This window comes from Pelecanus crispus, chromosome 10 (assembly GCF_030463565.1).
Source record: "Pelecanus crispus isolate bPelCri1 chromosome 10, bPelCri1.pri, whole genome shotgun sequence".
In the NCBI taxonomy this organism is placed as follows: Eukaryota; Metazoa; Chordata; class Aves; order Pelecaniformes; family Pelecanidae; genus Pelecanus; species Pelecanus crispus.
In genome coordinates this window covers 9,790,115-9,809,032 of record NC_134652.1, presented here as the reverse complement: position 1 = coordinate 9,809,032, position 18,918 = coordinate 9,790,115, and positions in this window count along the sequence as shown.

Sequence of the window (18,918 nt, the reverse complement as noted above, 5' to 3'; positions counted from 1 at the left end):
TTACTTTTGCCATCTGTGTATTGCTTGAGTTATCTCCTGTGCATTGGGTAGAAGGTTGACGTGCTTCTGGGCTTTGATTTGATCCTGACTAGTTGTATGGGCCACAGAGGGATCCACCATCAAGGACCCTTGCTGAGGCCATTTTAATGCACTGCGGCAGTGAGTTCCTCTTCTTGTGATGAGGAACATGAGTAGTAGTTTAAACATGTGAGTGATATCTGAGAGAAAGCCCTGCTTCTGAAATTGTCACTGAAATGTCACCAAAGAGGAATGGACTGGCTGCTGTTACAGTTTTATGCTGCTGCTGGCCAAGTGGCCTGCTGTGGCTTTGTACAACTCCTACACCTTTGGTTTTGGTTCTGGAGTAGAGATACTTGACTCTCTTACTCCGAGTGACTGAATGCTGTACAGGCAAGAATTTGTGCTTATATTAGGGCGTATCTTTCAGAGAGAGACATGAAAATTTGATTTAATGACTCTGTGTTAATGGACTTGATACTTTCTGCGGTAAGTTATCTTGATAGCTAATTACTTCTATTGCTTATAAGAAATTCTGTTTTATTCCCAAATTGACTTCAGTCTCCACACGCTGCATTTGATGTCTTTGTCTGCACCTTACAAAAAGGTATTATGTGAAATGATCAAGTTCCAACCTTACTTTCAATCTAAGAAATGAAATCTCCTGAAGTTTCTCATTGCAGGATACCTTTTCAGACATCTATAGGGTTCTTTTTTGTTTTCTATACAATAAGAAACTGAAGTCTATGCAAGATTAATGAAGCTTTTGTTTAGAGGGAGGATAGAGTTTATGTCTTATTGTTCAGTAAACGGTTTTCTTCTTTTGTATGCTCTTATAAAGAGCTTGAGGGAAATGTTGAAAATATCACAAGCAAATTGAAATATTAGAGCACTGTAGCAGCAGCATATTTAATATACAATGTGGATGAAGTAACCATTGTAAGAAACTTTGATTTCAGAGATGGGAGAAAAGAGTTGTGTTCAGTAAGAGAACAGTGGGAGATTTCAGTTGTTTTTTCGGGGTGGGTTTTTTGGTACTTTGGATAAAAACAGAGAAGAAAGAGGTTATTTCCTACAGAAATCAAATAAAGCAGAAAACTTCATTTTCCAGTATACTTATCTTGAATGATCAAAGACTTTGATTGAAACACAGCTTCTCTTATTGTCTACATCTATATTTTTCTAAGAACCTAATTTATGTTATCCCAGAGGTCTTTTACATTGAGTTCTCATTTTATTTATCTTTCTGCTTTTTAAAAACATAGCCCAGTAGATATAATTCTATTAGTCTACTTCTTTCTTCTACAGGGATTTGTTTCTTTAAAAAATAGTGCAATTGAGAAATCTTTCTATTAATAGGGTACATTTGTATACAGTGTTATAAGTGTCTAGCACATTTTTTGTCTCATCTGTTTGTTTAATGCTCACCATGCCTTTCTTGCTATTCCATGTAAGACCCCCTGATATTTTTAATTTCAAAAAGAAAATTGTATTTTCATCAGCTTTTAGGTTAGCTTGCAACTGTTCTGTTGTAATTATTGCTAACAGATCTGTGATCCTGAGAAGACAGGATCTGTTCCATAGTCTAGTCACTCGAGAGAAATTAAATGGCAATTAAAAGAAAGCATTCTGTTGACATCAGCAAGTTTTGGTTTTAGGCTGCAAGTCCAAGTACATAGGGAGAGGAGGAATGCAGTTGTACATGTTCAGGAATCTGCATAAGATGTGTAGATAGCATTTCTAAAGACTGGACATACCTTTCAATTTACAAATGCAACTTCCCTCAATGCTTTGATTCCTCTGTAGCAAGAGGAAGACCAGAGACTTTCACCAACTCTTGCTAGACTTTTTTTCCCTGTGATTCCTCTCCTCTTCCCCAACGCTAGGTTCTGTCACTTGCGTGCTCTTTCCTAGGTACCCCTGTGCTTTAATGGGTCTCTGCCCCTTGAGCCATTAGTCCCAATGAATAGTAACCGGGAAGCCACTGAAAAATCTAGGAATAGCTTTTTTTAGATACGTTTTAGTAAGTGTTTAACCCAGTATCTTGAAACTCTCCAGATCTGGAAGTAAATGTTGTGTTCCCATGGGAACCTAGGGAAATACTAATTTTTAACTTTTTTATTCTTATTAACATGCATGTCCCTGAGATATCAGACTTAAGAATTGTGCTATATCCACAAAAAAATGGTTTTTTCCAGAACGAAATATCCTGTGATCCTGGATCTTGATTACTGACAGTCACAATATCTCAACTTTAAGGGCTATTTAGAGTGAGAGGAAGAGTGTGTATGCAATATTTCTGAGACTAGTAGAAGAGTTAGTACTGAGTGCCCAGCTGAGACAAACGGTAGTTAATAGGAATTTTATGCTGCTCTGGCCAGAAAATATGCATGTCTCTGTGATTTACCATTTAAAATATATCCGTGACGTGGACTGAAAGATTTGTCTCGTCTTAATGAGTGTTGTTCACGGGGAAGTCCTGGTAGAAAAGCGTGTCCTGCTTTTTGAGCTGAATATTCTGTCTTGAATTTGGACTTGCAATCTTTAGCCCATAGTAGTATGCGACCATAGTCTGGCCCTGACGCTGCCTTCAGTGCTGCTGCTGCTTCAGTGAGATTGACAAGGGCTTCATCATTTATCTCCTAATGTCCCTGCCTGGCTGGCTCTCTTTCTTCCTTATTTAAGTGGTAGTTTTTCTGTGCACTTCATAATATATTTCTCCTGCCAGCATGTTGAGTACTTTTAAAATGTTTTTTAAGCAAAATCAATAGAATCTTTTTCTTAATATTAATCAAGTCTGAGCCATTAGCAAAATATTCTGGGAGTGCCTTCATCAATAACTAAGCATTTAGCATCTTAACCTGCAGTTCTGTTTTTGATTTAGATGTTTATTAGAAGAAAATTAAAACTGAATAGCTCCCCAAATTTTGGGATACCATTGGATTTTATTTTTTAGTGTAATAGATGGTGAAGTTGCTATTCTGGGTATGAATGGCCCTGAGACATTAATGCTAGGATCATTCTAATTGCTTGGCAGAGTCAAGGAACTGGTTGACAACAGTATTAATTTTATTAAAAAGACCTTAGAGAGACAAAGCGGGAGCTCACGTGTGTGTACATTTGAGTGTGACTACAATGTACAGCCAGAGGGAAGTCACAGAGACAGTGAATGGATTCAGCCAGCCTGGGCAAAATTACTGTCCCTATTAAAAAGCAGTCATTGTTTCTAATAGCCTTGGGTTTAATTTGCTTCTTTGTGAGACCTCATTAAGTAAATCACTGATACTTGAGAGCATGTTAAATAAGCAGGTTTATCATCTGGATGCTTATGTCTCCACTCTGGGCGATGAGATGGCATGTCTTTTCTTGCTGTTTCTGAGATAAACTGCTAAGATTGTATAGGTGTTAAACAGGCAAAGCAAGAAGTTGGTAGTTGGAAGTGGATGGTTTAGTGCTGAGGACAAAAAATGGACTATATTGCAAGAAGAAAACTGTATTTTTTCCAATTCTATTTTTGGGGAAATGTTGAAGACACTGCAGTGGCTCAGAGAAAGCATTAACACGGCTGCCCAAGAGAAGCCTAAGGTTTTTGTTATGGGTGTGAACATCCTGGACTTTAATCCTCTTCCTTCCTCACCTCTAGCTTGAAGAAGTGGGGTCAAATCAAAGCAGGAGCCTCTCCCTGACTTTTCCATATCACATTGCTGTGCATGTTGTGGATGCTGAAACAATCCTGTGCTCATACTCTGGGCTGTAAAAGGGCTTATATGGCTTGTCCCAGAGAAGTTAACAGTAACTGAGAATAAGTAGGATGAGAAATGAGGCAATGGAATTTGTAGTATAAACACACAAATGTCTTTACAGCCTACAAAATAGCCTTCCTCTTACCAGATGCATTCATCTTAAGTTACAGCTCTGTGCCTGGCCTTTCCACTTCGCATCCCATTAACTTACCTACTGTTTGAGACAGTTCATCCTAAAACTCTCTCATCCTCTCTTTTCAATTCCTTTCCAAGTACATGTGGGCCTCGGGAAAGCGTGGAGCAAAAATGCTGTGTTGTTTCTGGGGGGACAGGAAAGCTGGTAACAAAGTAGAACTGAAAAGGATGAGATGTGTCTGGTCCGTTTCTTACCCTACCCTTATCATAAGAGAGATGTAGTCCTGAATGCTTTAGTGCCATTTCTCTGGGACATAGGATTATTTTAGATATTTCAGAATTAAGTATTTCAAAGTCAGATCTGCAGCTGAGTGCATGCGTTAAAAACAAAATACATCTTTTCACAGATGTTACACTACTTTTAGTGGCTTCAGAACATGATTTTACAGCTTAAAAGGAGGAGGGGCAGAAAAGGAGTGGCAAGAGGTAAATGCATATTTCAGTTGTTACATTTTTTAAATAGATTAGCTCAATTTAGGTAATCATGTAAGACAATACATTAATTATTCAAATAGCGAAAAGCTAAAGAGAAAGGACATGATTTTTACTACCTTTTCTGGGTTTTTTTAGCACATAAAACAATTAGCTTAAATACACCATTTCAAAGCTTAAGCTTTTATGTGGAAATGCATAAGAGATTGTTACTGCATGCTGATGTGAAAAAAGGCATTTATTTTCATTTCAGCAGTTGAAAAGGTAAGTCTTAGATGCCCTTCAAACGGCAGTGTTTTGTTTTGTTTATATTGAGTTGCTGTAAATCCTTAGCATAACTTACTCTTTTGTAGGTGGTATAGAATCATAGAATTGTTTAGGTTGGAAAAGACCTTTAAGATCATCCAGTCCAGCCATTAACCTAACATTACCAAGTCCACCACTGAACCAGTTAAGGGTAGAGTAGCAACCCCACGCCTCCTGGCTTGGTGGCTGGATCATTTATGATGAAAGTAAAAACTAGGAATCATTAAGATTGGAAAGGACCTCTAAGATCATCATTCCAACCATCAACCCAACACCACCATGCCCACTAAACCATGTCCCCAAGTGCCACGCCTACCTGTTTTTTGAACACTTCCAGGGATGGTGACTCCACCACCTCTCTGGGCAGCCTGTTCCAATTCCTGACCACCCTTTCTGTGAAGAAATTTTTCCTAACATCCAATCTAAACCACCCCTGGCGCAGCTTCAGCCCATTTCCTCTTGTCCTATCGCTAGCTACTTGGGAGAAGAGACCAACACCCACCTCGCTACACCCTCCTTTCAGGTAGTTGTAGAGAGCGATAAGGTCTCCCCTCAGCCTCCTCTTCTGCAGACTAAACCACCCCAGTTCCCTCAGCATGTTCGTGTTAAATCATTTCCTGTAGCCAGTTTTCCTAGGGGTCAACAAACCTGTTTCGAGTTCTGCAGGTACATAGTATGCATTCCTAGTGTAAATGCAACATTGTGTACAAACACTAAATATATTTAGAAAACAAGATTAATTCTCTGTAATCTTTGCTATGCAGATTGCTCTTTCAGTAAAATGTTACCCAGATTGCATTAAACCTAGCTGCTGCTTTGCTGCATTGCTTTGTATACAGTTTCTTCTTACTTCCATACTCTAATTTGACAAAGGGCACTGGCAGGCTCTGTTGATTTCTTGTCCAGGTGATTAATTTCACCCAGCTGCTGCTTGTACACAGAGAGATTACTGGCTTTAACTTCTGTATTTACTAGTTTTGATTTCCTAGTACTCTGTTCAGCACCTCTGCCAGAGACTACCCCCAGCAGTGCTAGCAGAAAGAAGCGTGTGTCCACCTCATCCGTCCTATTCATAGACTGGCATGTAAAGTGTCAACGGTGCAAATTTTGTGCAAATAAACTAGACTGTGTTAGGAGAAGACCATATGCCTCATCAAGTTGCTCAGCCAACCTCCAGCAAAAGATAGTGGGCAACAGGAGATAGTAATGTTCTAGTAGTCCTCCCTCCAAGCAAGAGTTGGTGGAAAATGTCAGCAAGGTACATGGGTACATAGCTAACTTAAAGCGTGGGATTGTTGCTCTTGACATCAGTGAGAGAACTCCTGCCCTGTTTTACTCAATTATGTGAATTACTACTCACTGAATTAAGGCCTTAACGTATTTCATTTTCACCTGTCATGTTTTTTGTCATTTTTTTTCTTTTTATTTTTGTAATGTAAACTGAGGATTGAAAAATTGTATTTCTTTTTACAGGAGAAAAAAAAAGAGTAAAATAAGTATTAATGGTGTGGCACAACACTTAGAGTTGTTCCATGTCTAATGAATATGTAACAGTTCTATTTTCTACTTAAAAACAAACACACAAAAATTGTCAGAATAGCATTAGTGTTATTTTTTAAAAATGTGTTTATCTAGGAAATGCATTTCTCTAGAGAGTGCTATTAAAGGCTGTGCAGAATGGATAAACCTATTTGTTGGGTGTGTTGCTAATCTGTTTCTAGAGTTAAGAACATGTAACTTGTATTGAATTGCGTACCGTTTCCCTGCACCAGTTTTTGTCTGTTCTCCTCTGCTGTGCTGTAGATATCTATTACTGGAAAGAGTGTAGTCATACAATCCAAGTTGGTATTCAGCCATTCCTTTCTATTAGTGGAAATACGGAGTACTCATCCCCACTCTGCCCCCCTGCGTTAATGAATCCAGGCTGGTCCTTTAGAATTGTATAGAAAAGACTGAGAAATAGGCCATCGTGCCACAGAGAAGGCAGTATATATGATTAGGATTTGAGGAGATGAAATTTATCTATAGGCAGAGCATGTTTTATGGCTACAAAGAAAGGCAAAGAAATGTCCAGCAGGACAGCCTTTCCCATGCATGTGCAATCTGATCCTGAACACCCAAAACCAGGCAGCCTTTCCAAGGAAGTGCATCTTTTAGGAGAGTGTCCAGCTGTTGGATCACAGGAGGAAAGCTCCCACCACTTTTCTGTGTGTCAAAATAATTGAGTAAACTTTCCACCTCTCCTTTGCTAAAGGAGCTCGCTGATTCTGTTTTACTCTTTCATTGCAAGGCTGTTTTTCAAGCCCTTCAATCAGCTCTTGAAATTTCCGCAGTTTTTGGTGACTGGTATACACACCAGATGCGGTTGCGAGAGTTCCTCTGACGCTCCCTTTTGGTTTTCTTAGCTCGTTTAGTTTAGAAAAAAAATAAGAGGGAACGCCTGGCAGCATCTCTTTTGTTACAGGCACAGACTTTTGCTTTGTGCCTGTTCTTGTGTAAGGTAAAGCCGACAATGGGAGAAGGGCATTCCATGGCTGAATCTCTCCTGGCATGCCTTCTGATCACCCTGTGAAAGAAAACCACAACTTTAATCTCTTGTCGCTTCTGGAAGATGTGCGTGCCTGTTTTTCTTTAGTTGGACAGCCTTTCCCAAGCCCTGCTCCTCAGTACCCAATAATCATTTATCTCTCACTGCAACAACCCAGTGGTTTCATAACTGGCCCAAGGCTATGAAGCAAAGTTACAGTCTAGGGATGTTGCTGACTGTGGTCCAGAAGAGAGGAAAAAGTTGGCCAGGAGCAAGTAATTGTTGAGTGGCAGAAACAACTGGGAATTCTTGGTAAATCAGGAAAAATGGCTAGTGTCTGAAAACACGGGTGTGGTACAAGGCTGGGGGAAAAATGCGTACTTCAGCTTTCTGAGGTGTTTTTTGTAGCACTTAGCTTTGTTCTTTCTTAACAATGTTACAGCCCTCTCAGAAACGTGGTTTTAGTGGTATCCAGACAAATCCAGGTGCAGGTTTTGGGAAGCTCAGCTGATACAGTATTTGTTTATTTTCTGGCAAACTTTTATGTATTTATAAATCCTTAAATAAAATGCAGTAGGCAGTCAGCAAAGTTGAAATTCAAACTCGCACATACACCTTTTCCAGTGCACTTTGCAAGGACCTCAGCTCCAAGAGGAGCAAGTACTCTCTGGGTCCCCTGCAGCTCCTTTTTATCGGGTGTGGAGTAGTTGCTCAGGATGGCATGGGCGTTTTAAGGAAAGGGGTGGCTGTGAGGAAAAAGAAATCTTCAGACTCCACGTTACTATGTTTAACCCTTCAGTGAGGAAAATGTTTTTTTCAGTCTTCATTTTGATGTAAGGTCAACCAGCGACTTTTTAATTATATATAAGCCAAGCAGCATGCTTCATCTTCCTTTATGGAGATTTATTTGACCCAGAGAGACCAGCAGGGAACTGTTGTCAAGGGAAGAAAACACTTTGTGTTGCACAAAAGTGATAAAATACCAGATGTGTGCCCATGATGAAAGAAATTTTAGGCTACATTCAGGTTTACACTTACGTGAATTCATTGACATAAAGGAATAAGAAACTTTCTGATGTGTCAGCTTGTTTCATTTCCTAGAATGTTTTCTCAGTATGGGGGGTTTCTTCACTGTAATAATTATAATTTAACTCCATTGCTATGTGCATTACAGTGTATGGCTGTAGAGGGAGACTCGGTTCTTGCCTTGAAAATGTACGATCTGTACTGACTACAGCATAAGCATCTGACCTGATGAGCTGAATGGTAAGCTTCAACCAAGCTTTTTTTATTTTGATGAGTATGAAGTGCTTTAAAAAGAAAGTGATTATCAAAGAATGATTTGAAAGAGGAAAAAAAAAATTTGTATTTTGAAACTTTTGCTTTAGGAAATAAACCTGTCAGTAATTTCCCAGGGCTAGCAGGGAACTTTTCCAAAGCGTGGGTTAATGTCTGTTTAGAGAGGAGGATTCTTAGACACACTGCTGAATATTCTGGTCATTTGGGTCAATGAACTACTGCGCTGTGGGCCTGACTGCCAGCTAAGGGGTTGTTCCTAACTGGGGTCCTGTTGAGTCACAAATATTTAATTCGAGTTCGTGTTTCTGTCATGCTGAGTTGGTCAGTATGTCGGCTGGTTTGTCAGGGTTACAGCCTGATGATCAAAGCTGGAAAGCTGCCGCACAGCTGGCTGAATGTAGGTGATCAAAATGAACTCTGTGGGAAAGATGCATCTTATCGAAGAGCAGAACATGTACTAGGCATAAGGGTACACAGGCCAAAGCAATATGTGAAGAGAAGAGGAAAATTTAGTTTTTGCTTTAAAAATCTATTCTATTATACTTTATCTGGCTTTTGGTTGCTCAAGCTTGCATTAGTCTATGCAGCATATTGCAGGCTGAAGGCAGAATGAAGAGAAACTGCAAATTCACAGAAGTTCTCCAGATCAAAACTGTGATGGTTAATTGAAGAACTGCCAGTGTTGTAAGCGTGCATCACGTAAAGGCGCTTTTGAGTATTACTTAATAATCATTCTGCTCATCTTCTGTCGCATCTGAAAGTTCTTCATCTGCCCAGGTAGGTATCACAAAGGGCAAGCCCTGGAAACGAAGATGCTGTTGTTATGCTCTAATTTTAGAAGGAAATGGTAGAGTCAGGACTGTTGACTCGTGGTCACAAGGGCGTCAAGCAGGGCTTTAAGGCAGTTATTGCGGCACTTAGTTCACTTAGAATAGGATCTGGCATCTGAATGTGAGACAGCGTTAATGTGAAACATTAGTGTTCCTTCCCAGACTATGTACATATCACAGCAGATGATAATTTTTACCTCTCCATATGTTTCCCAGTTTAAATAGAAAGCCAGGCGTGTCATGAGGAGAGGAAATAAACATCCGTGTTTATTGCGTGTGAACTCTTTAACAGCAACTGAGCTCAACAGATTGCTTAGTCGGGCTGAGATTAGCAGTTACCTGGATCACGGCTCTTGTCACCAAACTGAAATGCAACTTGCAGTATATTTTAGGATTCACAGATATATGGTTATTGGAAATAGAAGCTGGTATGTTAGGGCAGGAAATGCACTTTTTGGTATAAAACGCTTTTAAAAATATTTTTGGGAGTAGTTTATAGTTCAGTGTTATGTGCCTTAAAGCCTCCAGCTTGCAGGTGATAAAGCCGAATTTGATCAGAACACCACTATTTTCAGAGCACGCATACTGCTGTGCTCCCCTCACCCATTAACTAATTGTAAAATATCTGCTTGTAGTTCAATCACTTTTAACCAGTTCGGCTCAAAATTGTCTGTGTAATGCCCAAATATTTCCCCTGACTTCACTGACATTATTCCAGATTTATGTTGGTGTGATGTAGAGCAGAAATCTGCCCTGGAGAACGTGGAACCCCAAAGGCATTCACTAAACCCCCTTTTTTTTTTTTTTTTAATAATAAGAAAAAATACATCAAAGTTGAATGTCATTTGTCATTGTCTCCCATTTGCTTGTATTTAGTTGTAAAGAGGAATGCAAGAAAGCTATCCCATTAGTTGTTAGGTCAAAAGTAGTTCAGAAAGAAAGCCCAGTGCCTCCAGGAATATCTTTCTAGCAGTAGTCTGATCTCTGCAGGTTACTGTTTGGAGTTATTTTAAATCAACCTATCCTTAGGCTTTGCTGGCTGGAAGTACCTGTTATCTGCAATCCCGTTTAACTTGCAACTTTAAAACATCAAAGCACAGTGCTTTCTGAAGCTCCGTTTCTCAGAAGGATTTTGCACTTTAACAAGTTGTCTTCTGATGCAGTGAACACTGACCTCCGTCCTGTCCTCAGTACAGGTAAAACTAAAATGGAGAGGCTCTGGCATTCTTTAAAATGTTCCCGTTAAATATCCTTTAATGTTTCTGTGGTCAAAAATGCAGTTGAAATTTAAATTCTGTCTTTTATTATTTTCTTTAAAGAAGGAACTTGCTAAGGAGCAAATTATTCCACAAGCAATTCATTTTTTTCTGCACTACTAAAGGAGTTCGGACATAAGGGCTGTTCTTTTATAATGTCATATATTTGTATTGCACCTCTTACTTGGGGATATAAAAATAATTTGCAAATGTTAATTAAGGATTCCACCCCAATCAAGTGGTAAGACATCAACAGATTTTCCCTGGGAAAAAAATGAGTTAGGAGATGGCTGGCAGATGAGCAGTACAGGGTCCTAGCGGTAAGGCTGGGTACTGTCTTACTGCCCTACTGAACCTCACCTTACTGGTCTGTGTCTTTGCCCTCCCTTTACCTGCCTCTTCAGTCTGAAGTGATTTATGGCAAAAATAGCTTCTCAATGCGAACAATAAAGCCCCAGTTTGATTTTGGGTTTCTAGGTACACCATAACATAAATGGATTTTCGCTTGTGGATTCGCTGTGGTGGAGCTGCTGGTGGATCTCTGGAAAGGAGCAACTCTTGGGCCAGCAAAGCTTAGGCTGAGCTTTATGTTGTGTTTTCTGTGCTATCTGGAAGGCAGGCTGGACCGCAGGGCATGATGGTGCTGTGCCTTAACCCCCTCTCTGCGGCAGTGAAATTTGCCGTACTCGGTCCTTAGGTGCCTACACAGCCTACTGCTCTGCTTCTGAAGGTGATCTGTGTGTCAGGGCTGAGAATGCCTTTACGTCATATGGAGCTGCTGTGAGCAGCTGGGGTGAGGTGCACTCACATCTGCAGCTGCAGAAACCCGGGAAGAGTCTTCAGCTGGCTGTAGACTCAGCGCCTGCAGTCCTGACCCTGGTTTGTGTGCTGGCATGGTGCTCAATTGTTATCGTGCCTAACAAGCAGTGAGAAATGGCCCATTTACGCTGCTCTGTTTATCAGTAGTCTAAGGAAAAGTTTGTAATCGGCTTGTGATTAGCAGGTAGTGGATTTTGCTGAGCAGTGAGGAAGAGTAGTGAGGGATTGTGTTATTTAAACGAAAGGTCTTTGGTACCCTCACGTAATGGTTCTACAGTTACACCACTGCAGCACGGGCTACGCTAGGTCAATACAGCCAAGAGAAAATGCTATCATACAGAGGAGAAAGGCAGGAGAAACTGAAAGCTGCAAATTCTTGGGGTGTCAGGCAACTAGGACAGGAAGACACCGAGCAGTTCCTAGGTCTGAAGAGGAACGAGCGAAGAGCTCTCTGACCCAGCCCTCGTTACCCTGTCAGACCGCCTGCATTGTACAAAATGCAGAAGAAGAATCAGGACCTGCAGGAGCTGCGGTGCCCTGGAGCATCAGGCTGGATAAGAAAAGGTTGAAGAATTCTGGAAATGTGTGGGTGGTGAAGGGTAAACTTCAGAGCTGTTCCATCAGCAGCTACAGCTTTCACCCAGCAGAACGTGGAGCAGAAACTTCGTGGCTGGAAACTTGTTCTTTGGTTCCTAACATCCTCGTGGATGGTTTCTGGAGGGGTCTGAGCTGGACTTCCTGAGGATCTTCTCCTGCCTTCTCCCTGCCACAGAGAGAGATCTAAGGCCTGTAACAAGTTTATGCATTATCCTGGGGGAAAAGACAAAGTTCTTCTTAGGTTCACTGCCAGGTTGCAGGATTGTGTCTTGTGTTAGGAAGATTAAATTTAGACTCTACAGATGACATCTGCAAGTAGAGTTCAAAGGTCAGTCTAGCTTAGATCTCTTAGTTCAGGTCCTAACCTGCAGCTCCCTTAGCCTGCTTGTCGGATGCCTGGGGCTGGAAGCTGTTGCAAGGTTACGCTTGGTTTTAGGCCAGTGCAGGAGGAAAGAGAGGGAAGGCCAAGAGCACATGAATCACAGAATGTAAAACTTGGATTTTTCATATACTTGTGAGTGCAGATTTTGCAGCCATGGGAGCTATACCATGCCAAGTTCAGGTGATAAGACTAGACTTTCTGGAAGAGATCAGTTGTTTGGGTTTTATTTTATGTAATATTGGAATGCAGCTATGCTGAGGGTTTTTGTGTCTCTTCATAGATACTCAGAAAGTGGAGATGCTGACCTGTCAATTGTACCTGACAGTACTGTTAGAGAAAAATCTCTTCTTTTCTGTCAGTAACTAATATATACTGGCCTAGTTTCCTTCCAGCAGCTACACAGCATGGCAGCAGCAGTGTAACTCAAATCTAAATTTATGAATGTCTGTTAAAGTGTGAGTTGCACTCTCATGTGCTGCTTGTTCTCAAACATGTTAAAGCAGTTAGAAAATAAAGCAGCGGATGGAAAGAAGGCTCAGTAATGTAATAATAATAGTGGAAAGCATATTTTCCCTTCTAGTCATCTAAGAAAAAAATGTGTTAAAAGATTCTGAAAGAGTGCTGAAAGCTTGCTGCTGTAGTACATGGCTCAGAAATCTTAGAGGGGGAATGTTCATCCGTGAAGATGTTGCCTGCTTCTCAGTCAGAAGAGCTGGTGAGCTCAGCTACAGCAGCAAAGCATAATCAGTGCTGTACTACTTTTTATTCAGAATTATAGTTGAAACTATCAATAACCTGGCATGCAAAGACAATGAAGGTCTTCAAGCGGTCGAGGACAAAAAACTTTCTGAATGCTTTTGAAATGTCCCAAACATTAACCATCACTGTTCTTCTACTAACCGTTCCCATGCACTAATTATAGCTAACCTGTTTTGGCAGTAACTATCTTTGACCCTTTCTAGGGTGAATTCTGCACCAGGGGTTCCCCCCGGAGCACATTTCGTCGTGACCTCTGCTGTGGCAGTGTTGTTTCCCTACCTCAGCACTTACTTCTCAAAGCAGTTTCTGTTTATGATGGTTTATAGCTCTCTGGTTCTCTCCTTCACCCTGCTCTGCTGTTTCTAGACACAGTCTTTCTTTTTTTTTTCCCCCTGTCTTTGCTGGGCACTATGTTTTGCCTCTGTTGGGTTTTTCTTTGTTGGTTTTGCTGTAGTAAGGGCCCAAACAGCTGGATTTCCCCTTTCCTGTATCTCTTTGTCTTGCCTATTTTTCTTTTCACCTTAATGAGCACCGCGCTCCATAGGTTTTTCTGTACAATGTAGGGTAATTGACAGGGATTCTCCAGCCTTTTTCTTAAATTATACTGCCCTTAGCTGTATTGTTGTTGTTATTTACTGCTTTTTCTTTCTTCTTATCTTGGCTCCAAAAAGAAAGAGGGCTTCAGTTGCAATAGGCATGGCACAGAGAGGGACAGAGACTGTATGTCAAAGAAGCTGGAACTTGACTGATGAAGGATGGGAGGAGAGACGGGGCCCAGAGTGGTGGGGTAGCACCGGTCGGTGGTGCCAAGGAAATTTTCTGACATCTGATCTGGTGCCTTTTTACAGCATATGCTGATACATAGCACTCCAGTCCCTGAGAATTTAAAGTAAAAGTAATAATATGTGTTGAGGAGGAAAATATATTCTTAGAGATGTCTTCCAATATGCACCTATGTACCTGGGAAAATGGGAGAATGAAGACAAGACAATATTCGCTCTTCAACGTGATTTTTTTTTCCCTGGTTCTTTATTTCTGTCTCTTGGCATCCATTCTTCACTTTCTCTCACCATTACCTATGATCGCTGTACCAGTAAGAGCCCACTGTGGACCAACATCCCAAAGTGCTAGATACTCGATAAACTCAGACCAAAAATGCAGTCCCTGCCCCAGAAAGCTCCCAGGGCCATGCCACCGCCAGGCAATAGTCCGAGGCACAAAACCAGGATGAGCCTTTGGGGTGAACAGGAGTGGGAAAAGCTCACAGTGGTAAGGTCACAGAAATGGACTGCCAGGTTTAGATGGGCATGGGAGAATTGTTCTTAAAGGTATTACTTATGAAATAATTTGCAAGGTACAGATGTGGCTTGGCTGTCTATAAGACCAAACAAAAGGAGGGCAACCAACTCATGATCCTGAATGCCTACCAGGAAGGCAGTGGTGGGCACAGGGAAGAGGAGGGGAACTCGTGGGAAGGGGTTGTGATTGGGAAATGCTGAACCCTGTTTAGTTAGAAGGGATTGCTAGGTATCTGTGATGCACTGTTGGGCTGTAACTTTGCTTGAATAAGGGAGATAGATTTGCCTCTCTAGTCTAGACCTGAGTCATCAACAGAAACGGCTGAAGAATTTGTGGTTTTTTTTAGACAAGATTGCCCAGAGATAAAGCATTGAGGGACATAGGGGACCAACAATAGCATCTCACAGTGACCCTCTATTTCACTTTACCTCCCTTCCAGATCTGGAGGGGGAGATGAGCATCCTCCAAAAAATGTACTGAAGAAGTGATAAAAGATTAAAGGAATGCTATTTCCCCCTCTCTCCTTGTTTTCTTCATTTCTTTAATTTGTTTTCAGTTCTTTCTTGCCAGCTCACTACTTCTTCCAGGAGTTCTTGTTGCCTTCTAAATGCTGTTGCCTCGAGCTCTTCCCTTTCCTTGTGTCTTTTCCTGCTCTCTCTCCAGCATCTACCTCTTTCCAGTCTCACTTTTCCTTCTTTGAATCGCTTTCCAAGAGTTTTATCTGTGCCTTTTCCCTACTTGCAGACTGGGGAAGGTCTTTAAGTGAAAGAAATGTCTGTGGGCATATACCTTAACCCTCTGAAAAGCAGAAGTTGTTGAATTGTCATTTGTGAGCTTCCTTAGCTCCACTGATGCAAGGCAGTTTGCCATGTAAGGGTGTTACAGAGAGCTGTAGTCTTAAATTTTGAGTTAGGGATGTCAGCAGCGGTTACCAGGGAAACTTCTAAAATTACACTGCAATGTCTCCGCTCAAATACTGTATCAGATCTTTGAGAAATGGCACCAAGTGAACAGGCATAGACTGGGAAAGCGGCACTGTGTAAGTCTCGGGAATGCTTTCCATACAAGTAAAATAAAAATCCTTAAATCTTCAGGATGATACAGGGTCTACAATCCTAAACTAGGAAAATAGCAGGAATGAAGTAAAAAGCGTTGATTCTGTTAAAATTTCATACAGACGATAGCTTTAACAGGATTATATTTGTTAACCTCCATTTTGGGTTTTGTTTTTCAATACTAAGAAAAGAAGAGTTGCTTCTAACAGGTAATTCACAAAAATTGTAACTTGTTACTAGAAACTAACGGGAGAAGATACCCTGCACTCTGCCACCCTGAACCCCCCAGACAAGGTACGAGTATAGACATGTATTCATGCATATTTAAATGCATGCTAATCAGAAAGAACGTTTGAGCTTAAAGCAAATGTCAGAAACCTGTAAAAGGGAGAGTTCCAATTGCACTTGAATAGGCTCTTTACCTAAAGACTGTAATACCTTCTCTGGCTGAGTTGGTCTGAGCCACAAGCTGCTGGAGATTGGGTTAATATTTTCATCACTACATATTTTCCCTATCCTGGTTCTCTTTTTTGGCTATTCATTGTTGCCAGAGGATGGTCAAGGGTCATTTATCGGGCTCGATGGTCTTGGGTCTGACCTGACACAGCTGGGCTTATACAGGGGCAAGTGCTCTGTCCTTCCTGGAGCTGTCAGTCGACTGCTCCTTGGAAGGACTGCCCTGTTACCCTGTGCTGTGTACTGACCAGCCTCATGGGAATTTGTCCGTGGCTGGTCTTGAGGTACAAATAGTACTTCCCAGTTATTTTTTAATACATGTTAAAAATATCTCTTCTTGCATGGTGCTGACTGCGGCGTATTGATGTATTAACAAGCTGACTTTTGCCACTTTTGTGCAAGTGCTCTAAGAACATAATCTAAACATATGAGGAATGTACACAGGAATATGGTACATATACATCTAGTGACAGATAATTGGCCAGCTTGAGAACTTGGGAATATGCGGCTGTGAGAAGCTGATTACTATGCTGAATTCAAACCATAAAGAGTGCAAGTAATTAATCACCATATGATTAATCAAAAGCTCATCGTACTCTGGGTGTTATGCATGAAACAAAGTGCCTTAAGTAGCAAATTCCTTTGGGGTTGTAAGGAAGTTATTCTAGCTGCTGCAACATGAGGAACAGTGGTGCTGCTGATGAGAAGAGGTGGATGGCTGCTCCGCCTTAAAATACTCCTCTAGGAATAGATGGTATTTTGCTTAACTTGGATGTCCTGACGTGGGAGAGTGACTCTTCTTTTAAAACTCAGTGATCTTTGAAGATAATATCTGTTCAAAATTATCAATAAAAAATCAACCTCTATTTTAATTTCACCTGCAGAAAATTTTGTTTCTTTTGGTTTTAGTATGACAGGATCTGCTGGCAGAGAGCATTCATGCAAGTCTAGTCCTGGGGAGCTGGCAGGAGGAAGGCTGCAAAGGTGAATGGTGAGGTACGGTGAAAGTAGCTTGTAGGAGCAACTTCAGGCATATGTGGCGACCTCCTGATACCATTTCTTTGTGCTTCTTACTGTTTCACCAGGAATAAATTTTTTATTCTTGATGCAAGAAGCCAGTGTCCTGAAAACTTCAGCATTTTGAGTCATGTACATGCTGAAGGGGTGTTACAGTCTTTTTTTTTTTTTTTTTTTTTTTCTGTAGCAGAAAGCTGCTAATGATACAGCAGATCCCTTCCTGAGGAGCAGAGCTGACACACAGATCAGCAATTCGGAGAAGCTGTGGGAACATTTAATGAGATGTACAGCAGCTAGTCATTCGGTTGAACCAACCGCAGCCTGCCGTGCTGGCAGCTCGTGGGGAAGGGGCAGGTCATCGAGCCCGTTTTGGCTATCCAGTTATTTGCAGTGATTTGCTGGGTGGGAGTAGGCAGAGCTGCCCAGCAGTGCATGACCTGACTCCACGCTTTCTTGACCCACCATTGCTCATGATACCTTCTTGCTTAGGTGTGGGGCAAAGGCAATGAAAGCGAAATAGTCCTTTTCCTCTGAGAAGCAAAATTGCATTTTAGAGAGAAGTAAAGAATGTTTTTCCCTAGCTCCCCAGAAAACCTTGCAGCAGATGTAGGGGTGTTCAGCACCGTGTGTATTTTTTTTTCTTGGTCATAAACTATATTTTAGGCATAGTTTATTTGCAGTACTCTGGTGCAGACAATAAACACACAAAGCTATTTTATGAAAACTCGGGGCTCTTAATTTAAATCCTACTTTTGTTCCTTAATCTTCGTAAAGGTGTGGAGAAAGGCTGAGAAAATATGGGTGAGGGTATAATAATATATATAATATAATATATAATAAGATATTCCTGTTTCTTTAGGGTAATGTCTAATGATCAGTCAGTGACTGAGTTTAAATACATTAAATATTTATTTTTCTTCTGTAGAGCTGAATGGGGAAATGTGCTCACATTCCTGCCAGATCACTAATTGGGTAACTGTGGATGCTTAGGGTATTTCTGAAGCAGCAGTTTTATCTGTGGTACTTGTCTCATTAAGGACTTACTGTTCGTATTCCAGAAGTCATGAATTCTCCAGCTGGGGCTTGGGCTTTGGTAAATTGTCATTTTTGTGTGCTTGAAATGTAACTTTATTACATCTGAGTAATAAAAATTGTTAGTTTGCATTCTGTTTTTACAATTTTACAGCACAAATTTCTGTTCATTTTCAGTGTTTGCAAAATCAAGATTTTGTTGAAATCAGTGGGTTTCTGCTAGTTGATCTGGCTGCAGAAACAAGACTATAAATCTGTGGGATGTGCGTGGTTTCTTACTGCTCCTCTGTTTCTTTAATTTCTGTGCTCAGATTCCTGGCGGGAGTGTTTTCTCAGACCTCTTGTTGCTGTACTCAAACTAGGACCATTCTTCCTGCAGACACAAAGTAGCCTTGGCTTTTCTTCAGGGGAACAAAACTCAGGTGGTGACTGGCAGCCACAGGAATGAAGCCTTTCTACCGCCTGTTACTGAGTGGTCTGATGCCAGCACCAATCTCCATTTCCCATCTCATCCATCCCTGGGATATTTCTGGGGAATGCCTCATCTGTGCTGGGTTCAATTCTGCCCCACAGTTCCCTCCACCACTAAGGGCAACAGGATCGGCTTTTAAGGTGGTGCTCAGTGTTTATTATTATTTTTTTATGGGGCTAGCCCTCCTCAGGAACTCTCTTCTTTGTCACAGCTGAGCTGTTTAGCCCAGCAGAAAGGAGCTGAGCTTGCATAAGGTGTGCCAAGAAGGATCCTCCTGTCCAGAAGGATCTGGGCTCAGCAAATGAACCGTGTATCTCTTCTTCTCAGGAGAGCTATTGTACCTACTGTTTATTTTAAGTTCTGCCCCAGCTTCACTTTAGGAGCCTAAGAAATACCTTAACTCTTTCTTTTCTTCAGCTTTCAG